Genomic DNA, 22,611 nt, shown 5'->3' with positions numbered 1-22,611 from the left:
TCAGAAAGTGCCAGTTTGATAGATTCAGCTTCAATTGCAAACTGGATCGAATTTCTCACCCACCTCTACAAGCCATGTGCTTTAAATGTATGGGGTAGACCAGCCCTCAATTTCGCCTGAATTCATTACCTAGCTAGAAACTTTTGTAGTACTTTGGAAAAGACTTAGGCCTTGAAGCTGGAGCTCACTACTTGCAATATCTCAGCCTACATGCACCAAAACCTGTGTGTGGGAGAAAGGGTGCATCCAGCAATTGCGTCATATCACGTGTGCATAACTCCAGTGCTTCACCACCTTATGATGGTCGTGGTGGTAGATCACTGGTGGCGCAAGTTATTTTCTATGCCTTCTGTTGAAGCTCCATGGTGCGGCCACATTGGGAATATTCTGGCGGCTTCTCCTCAAAAAGAATATTGCGGAGCTGGAAAAGTTTCCAAAATGGGCAACCCAAATGATCGAGGGGGACGGAGCCACTCCCCTACATGGACAGGTTGCAGCATTTGGGGCTTTTTAGTTTAGAGAAAAGAGGTGCCATAGAAGTATATAAAACTACGCATGGCACAGTGACAGTGGACAGAGAAGAGTTCTTCTTCTTCTCTCATAGCCCTAGAACTCGTGGACATCCAAAGAAGCAGCGTTTTGGAAGACTGTGGACAGACCAAATGAAAGCGCCTTCTTCACACAACACATAGCGAAACTATGGGATTTTCTCCCACAGGAGCAGCAACAGCCACCAACGTGGATGGTTTTTAAAAGAGGATTAGACAAATTCAAGGAGGAGGATAAGGCTATCGGTGGCTACTAGCCATAATGGCTGTGTCCTGTCTCCACTGTCGGATGCAGGGTACTTCTGAAAAGCCGCTGCTGGAGACCGGAGGAGGGAAGAGTGCTGGTCTTGCGTTCAGGTCCTGCTTGAGGGCTTCCTGTATTTTATTTTATTTATTTAAATATTTCTGTCCTGCTCTTCTACCCTACAGTAGGGCACTCAGGGCAACTTACAATAAAATTGCACACATACATAATAAAATTATACACAATAAAAACACAAAACATTACAGTAAATTAAAACACATAAGGAAGGCAAACCCCCTCTGAATACCTCTTACCATGAAAAAACCCTATTCATAGGGTCGCCATAAGTTGGGATCGACTTGAAGGCAGTCCATTTTCCATTTCCAAAGTACATAAAGTACAATTAAAATACAATACACACACACACACACATATATTCCCATAAAGGGCGTCTGGATGGCCGCTGTGGGAACAGGATGCTGGTGTGGTTGGACCCCCTCTGGCCTGATCCAGCAGGCTCTATTTATGGTCTACCAAGTTTTAATCAATGCATTGCAAAAAAAAAAAAATTAATGCTGTGGTTCCCCCTGCAAAAGTCAAAGGTTCCCCCCGAATTCTGAGGGTGATGACCCCCTTGCAAGGTCACATCTCTCTCTTGTTTGCGTCCTGCTCCTCCCCCAAATATAAATCTCCCCGGCTGCTTGCTCCTCGGAAGCCGCCTGGCGCCGCGGAGTGTATATGTCATATAAATTTTTACTGTATTGCAATTTCAAGTGCCTTCCGGAAAGGCGACGGCCCACTGCCAAGCTGCTGCATGAGAAAACTGTGTCTGGGGAAACGCATTTTATTTTGCAGACCTGCTCCCCTCCCCGCACGCCAAGCAATGACTGCATTCTCCATCAGTGTGCATGCGGTCCTTGAAGGAGAGCCTTTGCGGCCGGGTTGGTTGTTCCCAAACCATGCACTGTAAGGGGAGTCATGAGAAATAAGCCGAATAAGGGAGTTCTCCGGCGGGCCTAAAGTTTGAGGGGGCTGTTTGCTGTCTCTCTGAGTGATTACATGTTCTGGCTTTGCATTTTTCCGCTTAGCCTCTACTTGGGTTGGATAATTCTGCCAGTTTCTGCAGTAGATGAGACCAGAGTGTCTGATCCTTCCTGATACACAGATGCAGTTAGACTCGCAAAAGAACATAAGAAAATAACAAGAGCCTTGCTGGATGAGGCCAAAAGGGGCCCACCTAGTCCAGCATCTTGTGGTCAACCAGATGCCTCTTCAGGAAAACCCGCAAAGCAGGACCTGAGCGCAAGAGCAACTCTCCCCTCCTGCTGCTTCCAGCCACTGGTATTTAGAAGTATGCTGCCTCTGATTGTGGAGGCAGAGCACAGCCACATGGTTAGTAGCCACTGACAGCCTTATCCTCCTCCATGAATGTGTCTAATCCTCTTTTAAAGCCATCCAAGTTGGTGGCCATTGCTGCCGCCTCCTAGGAGAGCGAATTCCGTAGTCTAGCTGTGCGCTGTGTCAAGAGGCGTCTTTCTTTCGTCTGTCCTTAATCTTCCAACTTTCAGCTTCCAACTTCTGGTGAAGTTCCCCAAGCCCTAGTGGAACGAGAGAGGGAGGAAAGAAGCTTTCTCTATCCACTCCATGCCGTGCATAATTTTATACCCTTCTGTCATGCCACCTTCGACTCGCCCCAAATGCTGCAACCTTTCCTCATAGGGGAGTCGCTCCGTCCCCTTAATCCTTTTGGTTGCCTTTCTCTGCACTTTTCCCAACTCTACGATATCCTGCCCTTTGGGGAGGGCAGTGACTGTTCTGTTCTTGACTGTTTTGACTCCGCAAGAATCATGATTCATTCAAACAGACAAAACCCAGCAACCGACCAACAAACTCTCCAGACTTGGGCTCCCCTGAGGGCAGGTAACGGTGACACCGTCTGGAAGTAAGCTTTTTACAGTGCAATCCAAACCCAAGATCCGCCAGGATGCAAGAGTTTGGATTCAGCGGCTCCTGGGATTTCCTGGCTGATCCGGGGCTCTGCTGGTGTAAATACCTCAGCCCGGATGAGCTGGAGATACGCTGGCCTAAGTCTGTTGAAACTAGTCTACTGTATGAAGGTAAAATTTGCACTTGTTGCTCCTCCCACTTGAATCTCTGGCCCCTCCCATCATTGGCATGTGGGTCCCAGAGGGTTGCCCTGCAGGGAATGCGGCTCTCGGTCTGGTTAGCCTGAGTGACTGACTGGCACAAGGTCACTGGTCCTCAGTAATCTGGGCATAAGGGCTAGAAACTTGCTCTCTTTTTTTTTAAGTAAAGCAAGCTGAGATGCTCAGGAAGTTGAGTTCTGGAGCCAATGACGCTGTCTGTGATTTTGCAATGCTCCGGGAGAATCACAGTTTTTCTAAACGCAGCCTTGAATTGGACCGATTTCCTGCTCTGTTAGGCATGATGGAATTGGGGAGGCTGGTGGTAGGTCCTCTTTCCCTGTTCCTGAAATTCAACCGCTTCCTTTGGATTCTCTCTGGTGCCCCTTTTTTCCCCAGGTGCTTGTAAAGATTTCATGATGCTATCTCTCCCCCGCCCCCCAAGCTGGAAGAGAATTTTGGAGGGGGAAATCGTGCAAGCATAGACTCTGCATTGGCTTTCTATTTTGTTTCTAGGATATAGTCTTTTAATCTCAGCCTCCTCAGCTAAGCACGAGGGAGGATTTCCTTGGTGGCCCGAGCTCTGACAGTGCGGAAGAGACTGCCTCAGGATGCACTCTCCTTCTCGGGGAGGGAAGGATGGGGACAGCATTTGATTCAGTTCATATTTAGAGGCAAGCCTACCTAACTGGCACTTTCCAAAACAGTACACCAAGTGAAACTCAGCCATCCAAACTCAGCCGTTCAAAATTTGCCTTTCTCTGAATTTTGCAATGCGGTTCTCCAGCTCAGGAGTGTCTACAAAAATGCCTATACTGGGATAAAGTCTATTAGTGAAAAGAATATACAAAGTGCACTACATTAGGGGGAATTGCTTTGCAACTATGTATAGATCAGGCAAAATAAATGACAGTTCAAGGAATTCTGGTCTAGACAGGCCCTTTAGGACTCTCTTATGTACTTATTGTCATATGCCTTCAAGTCAATTACGACTTGTGGCGACCCTATGAATCTTACGTATTCATAGGGTTTTCATGGTAAGAGGTCTTCAGAGGTGGTTTACCATTGCCTCCCTCTAAGCCGACGGCAGCGGGTATTCTCCGGCGGTCTCCCATCCAAGAGCTAATCAGGCCTGACCCTGCTGAGCTTCCGAGAGCAGATGGGATCGGGAGTGTTCAGGGCAGTATGGCCGTAGGCATTCCACTATTACTCCACTTTGAATTCATGGCTTCCCTCAGAGAATCCTGGGAAGTGTAGTTTGTGAAGGGTGCTAAGAGTTGTCAGGAGACTCCCTATGCCCCTGGGTCGAGGGGAGGTTATCTGTGCACAGCCTTAGAAAACATCCACAATATAGCACCAGCCTGGGCCCCCCGTCAGTATAACACAACTTCCTATGTTCCTATTTAAATTGGCTCTTTATTCAGCACCATAAGGACTAGCGTCATACTTTATCTTTAGGAGAAGCGATGCAGCTCAATGGCAAAGCACCTGCTTTCCATGCTGAAGGTCCCAGGTTCACTTTGCAAGACCCCCCCCCGAAGCAGGTCTTGGAAAGACCCCAGGCAGCCACTGCCCATGGCGGGCAGGCATTTCTGGAGGAAACAGACCAACAACCTGACTCATAAGAACATCACAACAGCCCTACACAGCTGGATCAGGACAAAAGGGGGCCCATCTAGTCCAGCCTCGTGTTCTCACACTGGCCAACCAGATGCCCATTAAGGGAAGCCCCGACACTGAAATAAATCCAGTTGGTTGCATAGGCTCCACACCGTCCCTTCACCTCTCTCCCATTCTGTGGCAAAGGATCCGTTGGGCCAAACTGGCTTTGTGGCTGTCCTAGGATAACGTGCCTGGGATGGCGCATCTCTGAAGTCTGAGGCCCTGTTGCTTGAACCTGTGTTCCGTTGCGTCTGCAGCTGGAGATTGTCCAGAGCAGTGGAATCTTCCACGGGATAAAGGAAACTATTTGAAGCATCCCTGCTTCGCTTCTCTGAACACCTCCAGCTGGGGCAGTCGGCTGGATTTAAAGTGATCTGGTCCCTTTTGCCACCCATGAAAAGAACGCTTGCACTTTCCGAGCGGCAGGGAGCATGAAAATGTGTTTTGTTTCAACGTTGCGTTTGGAAGTGGGAAGAGCGTTTTTCCTCCTGCGCGTTAAAAATAAATAAATCCCAAGGCTTGTGGCTTTTTGGTAACTTTTTCACTCTGGTCTGTGGGCGGCCCCGTTCCTGCAGAGAGCAAGCCAAAAGGCTTTGGGGGGAGGAGGAGGAGGCAGCCCTGCCTCCATTGTGGGGGTGGGGTGGGGGGGTCCAGCTTGTTAAATGTTGCATGTGTAGCTTTTTGTTCATATATGGTAGCTTGGGAGAAAGAAGAGTCTAAGAACAGAAAGCACTCATTAATTTCGCCTGTCCTCTGCTAAAACTGGGGACTGGGTCACAGATCAAGTGTACGAGACAGGCAGGGGTCGATCACAATAGTGCAATTAAATCATTTTAGACTCTGATTTTACGGGAGCTTCATTCTTTAGATGCTTGTATGCATCAGGCCCCATTTACTGCACTATACATATAAAGTAGCATAATGCCACATTTTTTTAAATTATCATCATCATCATCATCCCTCTCTTCCTCCCAGAAATGACCTACAGCAGCAAACAAAAACACTAAAAACATCTTACAAATCTTAAAAACGAAACAACTTTCAAAACATCTTAAAAGCATCTTTAAAGACATCGTTAAAAATAAATCTTTGAAACATCCTTTGCAAAAAAATCTAAAAACAATTCCAACCCAGATGCAGGCTAGGATACAGTCTCTACTTAAAAGGCTTGTTGAAAGAGGATGGTGCCTGTCTAATATTGAAAGTATTTAATACTTTCGATACTTCCCCCCAAACATCCTGGGAACCATAATTAGTTAGAGACTCAGAAGTAAGCTCCATTGGATTCAATGGGACTTACTCCCAGGTAAGTGTCTATTGGATTGCAGTCTTAGGGCCCATCCATACCTAACCACAGAATCTGTGTTTTCGATATTTGGTTGGTGGCCTCGAGACGCATACATGTCCTATTTGTGATCAGATTATTGCAAAAACCTGATTTTCAAGTATCCATACATGTGGGCTTTTTTTAAAACTCTAAATTGCTATAGCATTGGCCACTCCCCTAAGTCCACCCCTTTTCAGTGATTGGTCCATAACGGTTGTTTGCTTTTTGCACGCTTTTTCAGAACAGCACAGAAATGTATATCTTTTTTTTAATTCCCACGCCTGCACTGATCTGTGAATGTGCTATTGGGTGGGAAGGAGACAGGGGCTTGGCATATGAGGGAGGAACACCCATGGACCACCTATTGCAAGAAGTCCGCAGCATTGCATCTGAGCGCATGGACGTTAATGTGATTGATTATCGATTCAGGAAAGCATATTGATTTTCCGGTGGTATTTCTAATGCGGATTTGTGAACGTGAAAATCCTTACTAGCTTGCAACGTCATATGGACAATGGTGAATTAATGAGGACGGAAAGCTATAAACATTGCAGATTATACAGTCGTATGGACGGGCCCCCAGTTAAGGCAAGATGTTGAACAAAGCAGAGGGAGGAGGAATTTAAAAAAGCTCACAAAAGCACAAACATTAGAGTGCTGTTGGAACCATGAAGTGAGCTTGTAGACTTAGTTTCAAGATGGCAGGTGGAGAGGTGGACCCGGTTCATCCGAGGACTACGGGTAGCAGATTGTATACTTGGAATTCTGGGATAAAGAATCGAGGATATTTTTTCTTTTTACATTGCATACGTTCCCGTAGTTTTATTTTTTGGCCCTGACCGGTTTGAAACCGAGATACGTTTGTTGTGTAGACATGCCTTGGGATGGAGGCAAAGGGAAATCCCCGGAGGGATGAGCTGCTAGCTTGCCGTCTCTCTACCTTTCCGCCTGGGTGAGTCAGCTTGATGTGCCTGACAGCATTTCCTCTCCCTGTCTCTTGAGCAATCCCCCTGGCACGCTCACGACCTGCGGGCATTAATCCGAGAGCTCTTCTCGGCAGCCAGCAATGTCCACCCGCTGCACATTGGGACACAGATCAGTCCCGGGCACTGAGACAGTGACCCACAGGGCGTCATCGCTTGCATGCATCAGGGACAGGGGGCAGCTCAGTGTTTCTGGCAAACCATACCAGAGACAGCAGGAGAATCAACCCTGTCTGTGACTTGTTGGCACTGCTTTCCGTCCGTCTGCACAGGGGACACAATTTGGGCTGCGCAGAAGTCAAGTAGGTAAGTAGGTGAAAAGAGTTTGTGTCCAGCGGGTTCATTAAAAAAGAACAGCCACCCCCGTTCTCGCCAGGGTGACTCGCTCTTAAAAGAGAGAGAGGTCAGGAAGACAAGAAAAGAAACGGAGGGGTGCAAGAACTCTCCTCTCTGTTCTAGAAGCCCCTAAACGTTTGAGGCTGGCTGCTAAGGAAGGAAAGGTCTGTCCATTGGGGTTTCCCGTTTTTCTCCCTCTTCAGTGCAGTTCTCTGCAGCAATGTGCAATTTTTTTAAAAAAGCAATCTTCATGAAAATTCTTCAGCATTTGTAGTGCGAATTTCTCTGAATAAGCACATCTTCGCCTGCCGCTTTGACCAGCGTGCAAGCAACCTCTTCTAACGGAATGCATTTGTGCATGTTGTTTTTCAATAATATATGCACGAATATATTTATTTTCATGAATGTTTCCCCCACCCCTGAATATATACACTTTTGTAAACATTGGTTGGTGGGAGAACTCTATCTTTACCGGATGGTCCGTAGCTCACCGGCAGAGCACCGGCCTTGCATGTAGGAGGTGTCAGGAACAGCATGGAAAGACTCCTGCGAAGCCTTGGCCGGGGGTTGATGATGGTGATGATGATGATTAATTAGATTTATTAGTCGCATGACACCTGAAGCGACTTGCGCCATGCTTCTGAAACCCAGTTGCTGGAAACCTCAGGAGGGGAGAGTTGCTGTTGCACTCGGGTCCTGCTTGTGGGCTTCCCATAATGGGCATCTGGTTGGCCACTGTGAGACCAGGATGCTGGTCGGGATGGGCCAGTGGCTCTTATGTTCTTAATCTCTTGGTAGGTTTGGGAATTCCCCTAGCCTGAAGTGCTGGAGAGTTGTGGCCAATCAGTGTCAGCAGTACTGAGCCACATGCACCAATGGCTGGACTCAGTGTTTTCACAATAAACATCAGAAGAGCCTTGCAGCTGGATCTAGCCCAGTAGCCTGTTCTCACAGTGGCCAAACAGATGCCCATTATGGGAAGCCCACAAGGAGGACCTCGGTGCAAGAGCAAATAAACACCTCATGTCCTTCTGTAAGGTTCCAAGTCCATTGATGGCACCATGCCGATAAGATATCAAGGGACAACTGGGGTTGAGGGAGCCCCAGGCAAAGGCGAGCCCCCATACCCTCTCTCTCTCTCCGATGAGACATTTGCAGGGCCTCCCTTATCCCACCCGGGAAGGCGGCTGCCGTACAAAGCGCAGCGGCTTCCTTGCCTTTTTAACAATGTTGTTCTTGGCTGGGGACTTTATGAGGCCTCTTGGGTTATTTGTTAGAAAACTCTTGTCGACTCCTGACCTGGCCCTATAAATGAGAGAAGTCATTTGAAAAGAGAGGGGGGTCAGGGCAGAGGAATCGCAGCCCATCTGTGCACTCTCGCCTCCATGCCAAAAAGAGAGAGAGAAAACCGCTTTTGGGGAGCCGTGTGTTGGTGTGAGTACGATCTGTGGGGGTTTTCCCCTGAAAGCAGGGCTCATTCCCCCCATCCCCCATTGAGTCCATCTTAAGTTCTACTCTGAGTAGACCCATTGAAATGAATGGGCTCCAGTTGGTCACCTCCATCAGTATTGCGGGTTCTATTCTGAACAGGACTAATATTAGAAGCAGACCCTGATCTTCATTGGAGAGGACCATGGATTCTTACATATAAAGGGTTTTCTTCCCTATTTTTAAGCTGGCCAGGTAGAGCAAAGAAGGACAGTACCCCCCCCTTTAAAAAGCTCAGTGGCAGAGCATCTGCCTTGCATGTAGAAGGCCCCAGATTCGATCCCCGATGGCTTTCTCGGTTCCTCATCAATCAGCCCTTTATTCAGAGCCATGAGGACAGGAGCCTTGCTTAATGCTTTTAGGGGAAGGCCAATAAGCTCAGGGGCAGAGCACTCTCTCTGCGTGCAGAACGTCCCAAATTCAGTCCCCAGTGGCATCTTCAGATAGGGCTGCCGGTCAGTGTAGACACTCCTGAGCTGGATGGACTGTGGGTCTGACTCAGCAGAAGACATGCTCCTAAAAAGGGATGAAAGGATGTCATAATATCATGGAATTATAGAGGTGGAAGGGACCTCAGAAGTCAGCTATCCCAACTTCCTGCACGATGCAGGATCTTGCCGTTGCATTCCTGGCCACAGGGAAGCCACCCAACCTCTGCAAAGGAGAGGTCACCGCCTCCGGCTGTCGAAAGCCTTTAGCCGTTCGGATGCTTGTGCAAATATTCTGCTGAAACCACCCACTTCCACCTACTGGTTCTAGCCTGGCTCTCTGGAGAAACGGAGAATGATTCTGTCCCATCTTCAGTCTTGCAGCCCTTCAGATATTGGATGGCTGCTGTCACGTTTCACCTTAATTTGCTCTTCTCCAGGCTAAAGATACCTAGCATTTTTAAAATGTCCCTCTTAGGAATTGGTTTCTGGACCCTTTCGCCATCCTGGTTGCTCTCCTTGGGACACACTCCTGCGTTTGTCAGTGCCTGCCTGGAGAGAGGGTGTCCAGAACTGGTTGCTCCAGACGCAGCTGATCGCTGGCAGAGTAAAACAGGACGATGAGTTGTCATTTGGGAAGGAAGGATCGGTCCTTTTCAGTTTTCAAGCCTCATGAAAATTCATCAGCAATTTAGTGTGAATTTCTAGTTTTGGTGTCCTGAGCACATTTTGCAAGCAATTTATCCTAGCATGATGCATTGCTATATGATATTTTCACAAATATATTCATTTCTATGGATACTTTCCCATAATATATGCATTTTTTGTAAACACTGGTGGAAGGACTGCATTGCAAAATCCTGAAAAGTGCCAATTTTGGAGAGTGGCTGTGTTTCAGCCCTGATATTATTTTAGAAAGTGCGAATGTGATGGATTTGGTTTTCAGGGCAAACTGAACCTCTATCTCTCAGCCTGGTCTACTTCACCCCTTTGCTGTTAGGGAGATCCCGCACTCTGCCTTGAGCTTCTTGGAGAGAAAGCAGTGATCCAAGTGGAATAAACAAACATTATTTCTAACATTAATTTTGGAATCTGAATGAATTCTGGGTTGAGCTTGGCATAGCTTTCAGTTCCCTGTTCAGAAGCAACATCCCAGGTCCCAAGGACAAATAATAATGGATACCATTTGCTATCATGCCCGGCTGGCGTCTGAGAGTCACCTGGTGGTCTTATGTACGGACAACAACTGTAGCTAAGCGGCAGAGGCATTTGCTTTGCATGCAGGAAGCCCCAAGTTCAAACCCCGGCATCTGCAGGTAAGACGGGGAATGTTCCCTGTCTGAAACTCTGGAGAAGGGCTGTCAGTCAGAATAGGCAATACTGAGCCAGCTGTATAAGGCAGATTCCTATGTTCATGAAACAAATACCTACAGCAGGGCTGAGGAACACCCAAGAGGGTCTGTAGAGAAGGAGGCTGTCTTTTCAGATATTTGGGGTCTGTGTTATTTATTGAGTGACTTAAATTGGGCCCAGGAACAGAGTGGCAAGCAATATAGGGGGGGATGAAAATGGAAATGGGCTGCCTTCAAGCCAATCCCGACTTATGGCTACTCTGTGAATAGGGATTTCATGGTCAGCGGTATTCAGAGGGGGTTTACCATTGCCTCCCTCTGAGGCTAGTCCTCCCCAGCTGGCTAGGGCCTGCTCAGCTTGCCACAGCTGCACAAGCCATCCCCTTCCTTGTCCGCAACTGCCAGCTGGGGGGCAACTGGGCCCCTTGGGAGTATGCAGCTTGCCCACGGCTGTACAGGTGGCAGGGCATGTAACCCCTGAGCCACTCCCTGTGGGGTGATCTTTAGCCTGGCCCTTGACACCCAGGAGATATGAGCGGGGATTTGAACTCACAGGCTCTGGACTCCCAGCCAGGCTCTCCTCCCCACTGTGCTATGCCAGCTGTACATAGAGGGGATATGAGATCTAAATGCCGATAATCTGGCCGCTGTCTTCTGGACCGGTTGATGTTTCTGAGTTGCCTTCAAGGGCAGCCCCACGTCAAACACATTGCAATGCAAGAAGGACCAACAGCTTTTGACGCTCAGCGCGGTTGCTCGATTGGGTTGTATAATCTCCCAAAGGGCACCCAATGGAGGCCCCTGCTTGCAAGCCTCGTCTTGCTCATCGCCCTGGCATATTTTGCGAGTGTGGACTCTTGCCAGAAAGTTAATGGATTGGTGTTAATTAAGATGAACCCTCGCCCTCTCTAACATCTTTGTTAATGTCTCGGGAAGGTGGGGGAAAAACGTGGCACAAGGATGGAATTTGCAAACAATCGAGTCTTGGAAACTGAGCCAGATTAAATATTGTGGAGGGCCCCCAGGCAGGCATCATTTTGAAAGCATTCAGGGCCCTCCCCGTTTGCTTTAGAGGTGGTTCATTCACTCGGGTTAACAGAATGCTTTGATTGTGCCATCTCCTTCCCTGTCAAAGTCCCTAGAGGAATTACTCTTTCCACCATCCACACAGTCATTACTATCTCATTAATGCCCATTTAGTTATACCTTGAGATGAAGGGGAAATGGGATTCAGTTTCTATTAAAAGGCAAACCTACCCAGTTTGCCGTTTCTGAAACAATATGCACACTGAAGCTCCCCCACTCTTCAAAATGTCTCAGAAAGGATGAAAAAGGAGAAGGCTTCAGCAGTTTAGACAGTGATGGCTCTGCCCCCTTAGTTCCAGTTACCATGGAAGAAGCACTGTCTGATGCCTCTCAGTCCTGCCTCATCACCCAAGCCACCACTTGTTCGAGGAGGAGGAATTGGAGGCTCAGTCAGAGGCAGTGTTAGAGAAGGATGCACCGGCAGATGTGCAGGCACTCGCAGACAGCTCCAGCCTTTCAGCCTGTGTGTAGGAGTGCCCACTTGCTCGCGCCGTCCCGTTCAGAGAAGCCTTCCCCACACAAAAAGAAAGTCCACTCCGAGCCTACTTAAAGGGTCTCAAAGGGTGTGTCCAACTGCAGCAACTACCTCACAGCTTGAGTAGTCCTGCCTAGTTACAAAGATGCAGAGTCCTGTTTAATCTGTAAGCTTGTCTATGAAACACTCTAAGCTGAGATTTCACAGTGAATGAAATGGAGACAAACACACCAGAGAGTCTGAGTGTGAATCCAACGGAGTTGGCCTGGACAAGCAAGCAAGCTCTGATAGCTACCAGCCATGTCTAGGTTGGGGCTTCAATGATTCCTGGATAGAAGCCTTCGGTTCCTTGGGGAAGTTGTTGCAACAACTTCTGTACCCCAGAAGGCTTCTTGGCCTACTGTGCTGTGAACCTGGCATGCCTGTTTGGTGTGTGTGTGTCTGTGTAGATGACCTAGACCTGTGACTGGCCTTTGCGTCTCTCTTGTCGATTTCCTCAAACCTGACCTTGGCCTGTGGCCTGGCCTTGATCTTTGGACTTTCCCGCAAACGGACAACAGAGCGGATTGTCAGGAGGTCAAACCGGAAACTGCTGCCTTTCTAGATTGCTGAAAAAGGAGAGAGCTAGAACTGTGTCCCAAATAAACCATGGAAGATCAGAATTTGGAGCAGGAGTTGGTCCGTCAGCTTCATTTGGGTGGTCTGCTGTGTGGATTTGGGGATTTGAGTGTGCATTTTGAAGGATGGCTGTGTTTTGGTACTCACGTTGTTTTGGGAAGTGTGAATTTGACAGATTTGGCTTGAAATGTGAACGGAATCGAATTCCTTGCCCATCCCTGCATCAAGGACAACACACCGGTGGCTGTTTGTCATACCCTCTTGCTGAAGAGTTGTGCTGAGTTTCTCACTTTCTGAAGAAAGGAGGACTTTGCTTCTACATGGGGGAGATATGGTAGCAGAGGCACGAACAGCTCCAACAGCTGCTGAGTGGGGACGGGATGAATCGCTAGTCCCTGGCGCCTGCATATTTTTGCCTCATTAGTGAAATAAAAAACAGTTCTGAACCCCTCCCCGGGGAAGGAGCAGAAAAACAGAGCTGCCAGGCCTCTTCCCAGAGAGCTGTACAACATTTCTGAGCTTTCTTGCCAACTGCACTTTTTGGGAAGGCCTGGAGTGACAGGTTCTCAGCGCCTCTTGCTGTGTGGCTCTGCCAAACGGGACCTTTGACCTCCCTCGTGACGCCGCTCTTTTGGACCACAGGCATTTATCACAATCATCTAGGGTGTTTTTTTTTTAAAGGGGGGGCATAAACCATCTAATGGGTCATTTCCTCTGTTATAGGAGTGGCTGGCAAGATGTCCTGATGGGTGTCCCACCAAGGATCCATCGAAGTCCAATATCCCGTTTTGCACAATGGCTAAACACAATTCAGCAATAAACCCACAAAAATGTAACTAAACTTATAATGTACTTCAGAGAACAAGCACATCAAAGCAGGACAATGAACAATCTTGCTAAGGAGCAGCTGGTGACAGATCTCCCTTCCAGATATGCTCCAATTAATCCTTAAGCCCTTGGGAAAAGTTTTCCAAACAGTCGTCTTGCGGGAGCGTGTCCAAGTGATTCCTCTTGTTCCCCAGTAGCTGGTCAGAACTCTTTCTGGTGATCGGGTGTTGTTGTGCTTGTTGAGAGGCTGTTCTCTGAAATGCAGACAATTTGATGACAAAAAAATTGGCCCATCGCCCTTTGTTCCCGGGAAAAGACGAGAATTCTTGTCACATCTGAAAAAGACTTAATGGTCGAAAAGGATCTCTGATGTGTACAGAAATGCATATCCTGCATCAAAGAGTACTTAACGATGCATCTGTTGGTGAAAGCAACATGCAAAAAAGGCATTGTGTTAGGGGGAAATTGCTTTTGCAAGAAGGCGGGTGTAAGGAGAATTTTGCCCTAAAAAGCTGATGAATTTTCACAAGGACTTTTTTTTTTTAATTGCACACTGATGTTGACATGAAAAGGACTGAAGTGAAGACTGGCAAAACGGGGACCTGAAATGGCCAGAACGACCCATCCCTTGTGCCACCGTGTTGCCTGTTAGTTTCGCTCCCTTCAGAGGCCGTGTTGCGTCTCTGTGTGCACAGTACCCCCCCTTTCCCCTTGCTGGTTATAAGTATAGGCTGAATAAACATGCTTTCAGGAGCGCATAGGGAGCTGCCGTAGACAGAGTCAGACCATGGTCCGTCTAGCTCAGGATTGGGCACACTGACCGACAGCAGCAGCAGCAACTCTCCCGAATGTCAACAGGGGCCATTCCCAGCCCTCCCTGGAGATGCCCCTGGGGACTGAACCTGGGACCTTCTGCATGCAAGGCAGGGGCTCTGCTGCTGAGTGACGGCTCTTCCTCCTCCCCCAAGCCGGATAGAAGTGTACGTGAAAGGCGGCGGGCTCCAAAGTCCAGCTGTAGCTGTTTGCTGAGAGTCACCTCCTTTGAAACATCTTCTCTGTTTCAAGGAGAGATCATGCCAGCAAAGAGCGAGGGCACCTCTTTGCATCGCTGGGGGGGGGACTGTATCGCTCGGCTCCTCTGAAGATGTAAACCAAGCCCACCCTAATTTCCACCACATGTGAAACTTTGTGGCGACCATGCAGTTCCCTCCATGTTAGCGGGTTTCCCTCAATGGTACTCTCAACCCACTTGGAATGTCAGCAATCCGCTTGCATAGCTGTGGTTCTCTTCTCTCTCTCTCTCCTTCCCTCGGTCTCCCAAGCATGCAGCCAAGATCCAGAAAGACAAGTACCTGAGACAAGATTTCCTCCAGCCAGCCATGCCCTGCTCTAGCAGGCAGTTCTGTTTCCTTCCTCCCCGTCCCAGATCAATTTCCCGCTTTTCTTTTCCAAACGGCGCACAACATTCCGTGTAGGGAGCATTCTGTCAGAAACAGGAGCGGAGATTGCAGATGGTCAGAGACTCATCCTGTGTCTGGCATGGATATCAGTGCAGCGGATGTGATTGTCTATGCTGGTGTTGTTGCTTCGGATCCACTGGCTCCTCTCCCTCCCCCTCCATTTCCACGGTGTTTCCTTTGCGTCTAAATGAATGGCCTTTGCATTGAACTTGAACATCGCGATAATGTTCCTACGTGAAATTGCTCCACAGCATTCAGTGAGATGAAAAGCCTAGTTTTTGTCAGAAGCTGAACTGCAGCGGGTCGGAGACAGCGCTGCATGCATCGAGACAGGTTAGAAGTCAATGCTGCCTTACATCCTTGATTCTGTGGCAACTAACAATGCAGAATTGTCATTAGGGTAGCTTTATTTGTGGGGGATTTATTTTGTCCCCCCATAGGTTTAATTTTTTGGTACTTTTGTAAACCTCGGGGGTTCCCCTAAGCATGCTGATATGCTCCTCTTGTTTCACAGTTTTGTTTCTCATTGAACATATTTGTGTTCCATTTCTGTTGGCACTCACCTAGGAATGGGATACATTGGCTGGTTCCTCTTTGAAAGCATTCCATAGACCTAACAGGCAGTATTGATTCAAGTCTGATTTTTTTTCCTTTCCAAAATATCAATATTATAGGCTTGGCTTGCTTTCTTCCCGCTTGGAGCTTGGATTATTCAAGTGGGAGGTGGGGTGTCGAGAGAGAAAGAGAGAGATGTACTGCTGTGCTGTGAGTAAAATCAATAAAAGAACAATATATTCGAGGGAATATTTGGGGGGGGGAAATCTGGTGTTGAGGGAAAGCCACTGAAGTGCGGAGCAAACAGGATTGCTTTGCAAAGATGAAGAATATGCAGACTGTTGAAAAATCTGGTGCGAAATACAAATTTGGATGAGTTTCTGCCCATCTCTACACTCATCACCTGAGTTTGTAATTAAAGGGAATGGCTTTCCCCCAGAGGAAGTGAAGAAGTACACTGTGTGTGTGTGTGTGTGTTTCTTTGCCTGTGAAACTGAAGAGAGTAAGTTAGCAAAAAGTGAGCTCACATTTTGATGGGATTCTTGCCAGCTAAACAGAACCATCTGGAGACAAAAAAAGGCAACTCTGGTTCTGCTTACGGCCTGGATGGAGGCACACAAGAATAGAACATGAGAGGCAGAGGCAACCTGTTAATAATAATGTTAATTGGGTGCTCCAATGTATATGGTTGATGTCCCAAAATCCTCTCTCCTGGCTGCACGCATTCTGCTGCGCCCTGTTGCTCTCTGAAACGGAGGATTTGGGACCTTGCTATGACAAGAGGAAATCAACAGGGTTCCCTTTACCTGTAACACAGATGCAGTGGCGAGTGGGGAAGCTTCTCCAGTTGGATTTCTGCCTGTAGTGCAAGCATCAGCATGCTTTGATGGATAGCCTCTAGTGAGAACGGGACAATTAGATAACTTCATGTAGAATAAGGCAACCAGTGGCTAGTAGACACAATGGCTACATATTACCTCCAACACTGGAGGGGATATGTCTTTGAACACCAGTTGCTGGGGACCGTGACTCTGCTTCCCAGAGGCAAATGACTGGCTACTCTGAAAACAGAATGCAGGGTTCAGTGGGTCTTTGGGATCTTAAGCTGTTACGAGCTTGGCCACTAAGTGATCAGCCTTCCCTTTTGACATCCTGCACTGACTGCAGTTTCTAGGGCAAGGGGAAAGCCCCACAGAGAGTGCATTGCAGTAATCCAGTCTTGAAGACCTGCATTCTTGTATGTTATTTTCACTAAAATATGCACACGTTACCCTAGCCTGTGCGTTCTTGAAGACATTACTTGGTTGGAGCATGGCACTGTAACATTTGGAGGAGTGTGTGCATTTCAAAGGATGCTGTGCTTGGGTTCATGTGTTGTTTCCAAAAGTGCGGATGAGGCAAGTTCGTCTTTAAATGCAAACTGGATCAGATTTCTCACCCATCTTCAGAGAAAATGTGTGCAACCCCATCCAAAACAAGCTGCACAGGAGCATGAGGTTATATCAAGTAAGGCCATTGCTCTACCTGGCTCAGTGTTGTCTGCGCATGCAAAGCAGGTGTTTCCCCACTGAGCTGCAGATCACAGCTCTCGTTGCCAAATGCCTCTGATGAGCTGTACCTCTGCCTCATCCAGGCTGGGTTTGTTTGCATTCCTGTTAAGATTCCTAAATCCCATCTTAATTATAAGAATGGCGAAAATTAATTCTGGAACTCTGCTGAAGACTTCAATTTCTTTATGTCCATCCCTCCCCTTCCCCCAGCTGACACCAATGTCTAAAAGATCCAAAGTTGCACAAAAAGCGTTCTTGATGTGCTTGCACGGTGTTTTCCTGATGTGCGGATTTTGCACGTGCACCAAATGCCCCACCAAAAGAATCGTTTTTCAAAATACGTTGACAAGAAAACCTCTCCTCTTTGTCCTTAACCCTGTTCCTTATGTTTTCCCTTGCACTGTGGCAAAACCACAACGCAAATGAAATGGTTTAAAATGGCAGAACACATGCAAGCTGGCCGAGAGGAAAAGTTAGAGAAGTCCCAAGCAAACGACATATGCATGAAAGGCAATTTGCCCAAGACTTTTTGTACAGCCAGTCTTGGTTTCCATTTCAAAAAAGCTGTCGGCATTAATTCAGAACGGGCTACTGTTAGGAAGCTGCTGCAGGCTGGCAAAGAGTCACTTCATCTTTGGCCATAAGGAGAATCTCCTGGTGATGTGATAAGGGAACTTCATGGATGCTGGTTTTTGTATTTTGGTGTTATAGTTGAGGAAAAAAGCCTGCTAATAACTTTGAGGATTACAAGGCAGTCTATGGCCCCACATTTAAAGCATCATTATATCACTTTCAAAAGCCATGGCTTACCCCAAAGAATCCTGGGAGCTGTAGTTTGTGAAGCGTGCTGAGAGTTGTTAGGAGATTCCCCTCTTCCTGCTGGCAGAACCACTATTCCCAGAGTCCCCTGGGTAGAGGGATTGATTGTTAAACCTGTCTTTCAAAGTTGGCCTGTGGGGTGGAACCAAAAATGTTCCCCACCCCTGAAATGGAGGCCTTCAAACAGAGGAGTGTCCTATGCAAAAGAGGCCACATGGCTACTGTAGGTGGAACTAGAACGTGATTTCATGGAGTATCAAGGCATCTGAATTTGATTGGCTCTTATGGCTCCAGTCAGGACTGGTGCTGGCAGTGGACCCAATCAGGCACTGGCCAAAGGCCCTGGGCCTCAGAAGGGCCCCTCGTCAGCCAGATCTGGCAATGGCACCACTTACTGCCACATTTTGCACTCCCTGCTGGACGGTTGTTTTATTGGTGGGCATACATCTGTGCTGTTTTGAATGGGAGTAAAGCTTGGCTTCCATTTGCGGTGGCTACCTGCCATTTTAGTTTCCCCAATATGTAATGTCTCAGCCTATAGTTGTATGAAATCTGTAGATCTCATAGATCTAACGGCTGGGAATTGCATTTCAGGGTGGGGATAATTGTGGACAAACCTGTCAATTTGGATTTCTATCAGTTAGCCTTTTTTCCAGTCTTAAATCCAGTTCTTTATATTTGGGCAGCAATTCACTATGTTTTTACACCCCTGCCCAAAAAAATCCCCATGGAAATTCATCAGCATTTTAGTTAAATTTCTCCAAATAAACACATTTTTGTATGCAATTTTGACTGATGTACACATTTCTGCATGCACACTTCCCCTTAATATATGTATTTTTTGTGCACATTGCATGGACAACTGCAGACTGGGAAAGGTGCAAAGTCTGAAGAGCTAGCTGCATTTCAGTTCATATATTCCCTCCCTTTAAATATGAGACAGGCGCCGTCTCTGTTGTCTTTTCGGTGCCTGCTGAAGACCTTCCTCTTTCAACAAGTCTTTGAAGCAGGGACTTTTATCCCTCACTGCATCTGTATTGGAACAGTCTCTTGGAAGTTTCTGAAGATGTTTTTAAAAATGTTTTCTTTTTAAGGCTTTTTTAAAAGGATGTTTAAAGATAATTTTAGTGTTTTATCACTTGTTGTTTGATGCCCTGGGCTCCCTTTGGGAGGAAGGGTGCAATATAAATTTATTATTATTATGACTCCCGCGATCTCCCGGGTTCCCACCCTTGCAAACAGATTATTTCTGGTATCATTTATCACGGAAGTTTGTGCTAAACTTGCACTACATTCCACTAGAATTCCAGAGCTAGCTTGTGCGTCCTGTGAAAGATTAAATATAATGTGCAAATTACCAGGTAAGAAATGGTCAGAATAATGGAATAGTGCAGTGTGAACGCAGCTAAGATCTCTAGGATTGCATCCCACTTCATGCTTCTTCAGAAACAAATTGGAGAATTATCTGTGAATGGCGTCCGGCAACCTCCATAGTGCCTCAAGGTGTCCTTTCAAAACTGTTCTTCCTTTCAGGAATGTTATTCCTGATCATTGTGATTCTTCTCCATAGACCAAGTCATATGAATTCATCCTAATGGGTTGTTACTCCAAGAACTGTAATCCAAAAGCAAAGAGTTTTCAGATTGTCAATAAGGAGTAAATATATTGACCTGCATGACCTTCTTATTTTCATCTGGGTTCCTCTGATTTTGTCTTCATTTTTGGTTGTTGTTACTTAGTTGTATACAGGCCCCCTTTGAACATGTACAGAGGGCATTGTCTTCCTCTGACAGGGATGGAAGGAACTACCAGTCTTACATTCAGTTCTGCACATTTTTGCCCCAATTTGCAAGCCTCACGGAAGTTGTTCAGCATTTTAGTGTGAATTTATCTGAATAAACACATTTTATATGCCGTTTCAACTGAAGTACACATTTCTGCAAGCTGTTTCTCCTCATATAATGCATTTTTGGATGTTATCTCCACCAATACATTCATTTTCATGCACCCTTTCACCCTAATGCATTTCTTGGTAAGCATTTCTTGGTTGAAGAACGGCATTGCAAAATTCAGAGACGAGCGGCTTTTGAAGGATGGCTGGGTTTCGGTTCTCATATTGTTTGGGAAAATGCATAGGAAGAGTCTGCTGGATCGGGGCAAAGGAGGCCATCTAGTCCAGCCTCCTGTTCTCACAGTGGCCCACCAGGTGCCCCACTTAGAAGCAAGCAAGCAGGACTTGAGCGCAACCAACCTGTGGCTGGTTTTCAGAAGCATGCACATCCGACTATGGTGGCAGAGCCCAGCCATCATGGCCCGCAGCCAACAATAGCCTTATCCTCCTTGAATTTGTATAATCCTCTTTTAAAGCCCTCCAAGTTGGTGACCGTCACTGCCTCTTGTTGAAGCGAATTGCACAGTTCAACTCTGCCCTGCATGAAGTCCTTCCTTTTTGTCTGCACTGGATCTCTCGACATTCAGCTTTAATGGACATCCACGCGTTCTAGCATTACGAGAGAGGGAGAAAAACCTCACATGACATAGATTTCATAGGTCCGGCTTGAAATACGAACTGAATCCAATTTCTCACCCGTCCCTATTCTTTGACTATGGAAAGTGCCACAACTCTGGATGGGTGGGCAGCTTCCACACTAGGCCTGGGCAAGGAGCTGTTAGCAGCTTGTTGTTTTTTTCATTTCACAAAAATGAAAAGAAGTGCTGGTTATATACATGTCTAGGAAAGAATGCAGGAGGTCTCTCCCCGCGCCCCCCAGTGATCCTGAGAACCATCACAGGGGGTTCTGAAGTCCCTACAATAACAACTGGCTTCACTTACATTCTGGAGTGGGGTGGAGGTGGAACTGAAAGAATCAGCTTGTTTTGCTTTTATATTACAGACTTTCTCTCTCCCTCCCCCTCCCTCTCTCTCTCCCCCCCCCATTCTGCAGAACTTTCTTTAAGCCTCCTAATCCAAGCCTTCCATAAACATCTTGACAATGTCTCTTTAACAGACAGGCGAGATCTGCGAAGCGTAGCGTCGAAGGGGATAAATTGAAAAAACAGATTCTCTGTGGCTCTCTTCCCCCATCACCACCAATCTGCCGGCCTCCACTGCCAAACTTGGGCTGCTGTTTGGCTGAAATACCCCTCCTTACATTTTATGGGCTTTAAATAAAAAAAAGTGTGTGTGTGTGTGTGTGTGAGTGTGGGGAGTAAGTGAGAGGCCCCTGATCCTTCTGCCTATGGGTACAGAGCTGCCCTCTTCTCCAACATCTCCGTGGCACGTCTGGCTGGCTGGCTGCGTTGCTGCACATGCAAGAGACTTGTGGAGGAACCCTTTTGGGATCTGACATCTGCAGGCCACATGGAGCAGAGCAGCTGGGAGTGGCAAGGTGCAATCAGTCGTTGCGTGGCCTCCAGGTTCCCATACCAGGGAGAAATTGGATCCAATTTGCTTTCAAAGGTGAATCTATCCGATTTGCACTTGGGAACCAAAATGTAGCCACCCTTCAAAATCCGCACTTATTTGAATTTTATAATGCTGTTCACTCCATGGTAAGCAGATATAGGATAGCAGCCTTCATTTCCCTTTAGACTGGCCAAGTCGACTTGGCCCAATCAACTAATAGCTCGACACGTTTACCTGGAAGTAAGTCCCATTGTTGTCAGTGGCACTTACTCCTTGGCAAGTGCGGGACAGGGGTGCAGTCCAAACACGCTGCCTTTTCAGGTCATTCAAGAGGCAGCTGGAGAGCCACCTGTTGGGAATGCTTTCAGTTGAATTCCTGCACTGAGCAGGGGGTTGGACTAGATGGCCTCATAGGCACCTCCCCCATTCCTGTCTGCTCTTCATCCCCCCCTCTCACCAGCTGCTTTGCTTGTTTTCAAAAGATCCACACAACTTCAAGGAATGCTTTTTGAGCATTTCGTGCGGTTTGGCCCTTTCAGTTCTTATAGACACGGAGGTTGGTGAATGGCCGTGCTAGCTAAACAGAGCCTCCACGTTCAGAGGTGGTTTATCTCTCAGTGTGAGATGTTTGGGGAAAACAGGAAGGATGCCACCTTTGGTTGGGGCGTCTGAACTTCTTTCAGGCTTGCCGTCGTTGCAGGGGTGGGTGGGAGAAGGGTGTGGGTTGAGAAGGAGCTTTGACTGGGCACATGAGGATTTTTCTTGTGTTCTTAAATTTTGTTCCACCTGCAAGCGTGCTCCAGAAGCCACTTCCTGACCCAGGTCTGAAGGGAGTCCAGTAAAGTTGGAATTTACAACCCTAATATCACCTCATCCTGGCCTTAATTGACATGCTGCCTCTCTTCCATTTTTTTCCTGAGTCTGGCTGCTATGGATTCTGGTTTAGTTCCCCTTTAGAAGACACTGAGTCCCTTGGTGACCAGGATCGGCCTTCACGCACTCATGCAGCCTTGACCAAATTGGGTAGCGGTTATCATCTTCACCATCTCCTCGCAGAAGGCCCAAACTCAAAGGAGCCCATATTTGGCTTCTTTTTTTTGCTCTGTCCCCAATTCCTGTCACCTCTCGGGAGAGTTTGCACAAATAAACTCAGCTCAGTCTTGCTTTTGGCACTGACCAGCTGTTAGGCAGGCGTGCTGTGTCTTGATCCAATGCTGGGAGAGCCACACAATGCCTGGCACGTTGTTAAAAGGCCTTTTTAAAAAAAGAAAGAAAGAAAAAGACTGGATTTCCTACAAGTGT

General features: G+C 47.3%; 1 protein-coding gene and 1 pseudogene across 1 annotated transcript in view; one reads left to right on the top strand and one right to left on the bottom strand.

The window, feature by feature from the left end:
* The window catches only part of NRTN (neurturin), a 40,166-nt gene that overhangs the window by 5,186 nt on the left and 12,369 nt on the right, over positions 1-22,611 (top strand). The window lies entirely within an intron of this gene.
* Positions 4,015-4,133, bottom strand: LOC133373040 (5S ribosomal RNA; annotated as a pseudogene).

Source organism: Rhineura floridana, chromosome 18 (genome assembly GCF_030035675.1).
Source record: "Rhineura floridana isolate rRhiFlo1 chromosome 18, rRhiFlo1.hap2, whole genome shotgun sequence".
NCBI classification, from domain to species: Eukaryota; Metazoa; Chordata; class Lepidosauria; order Squamata; family Rhineuridae; genus Rhineura; species Rhineura floridana.
The sequence above is the reverse complement of the archived record's forward strand: the minus strand, read 5'-3'. Positions and strand labels throughout refer to the sequence as shown.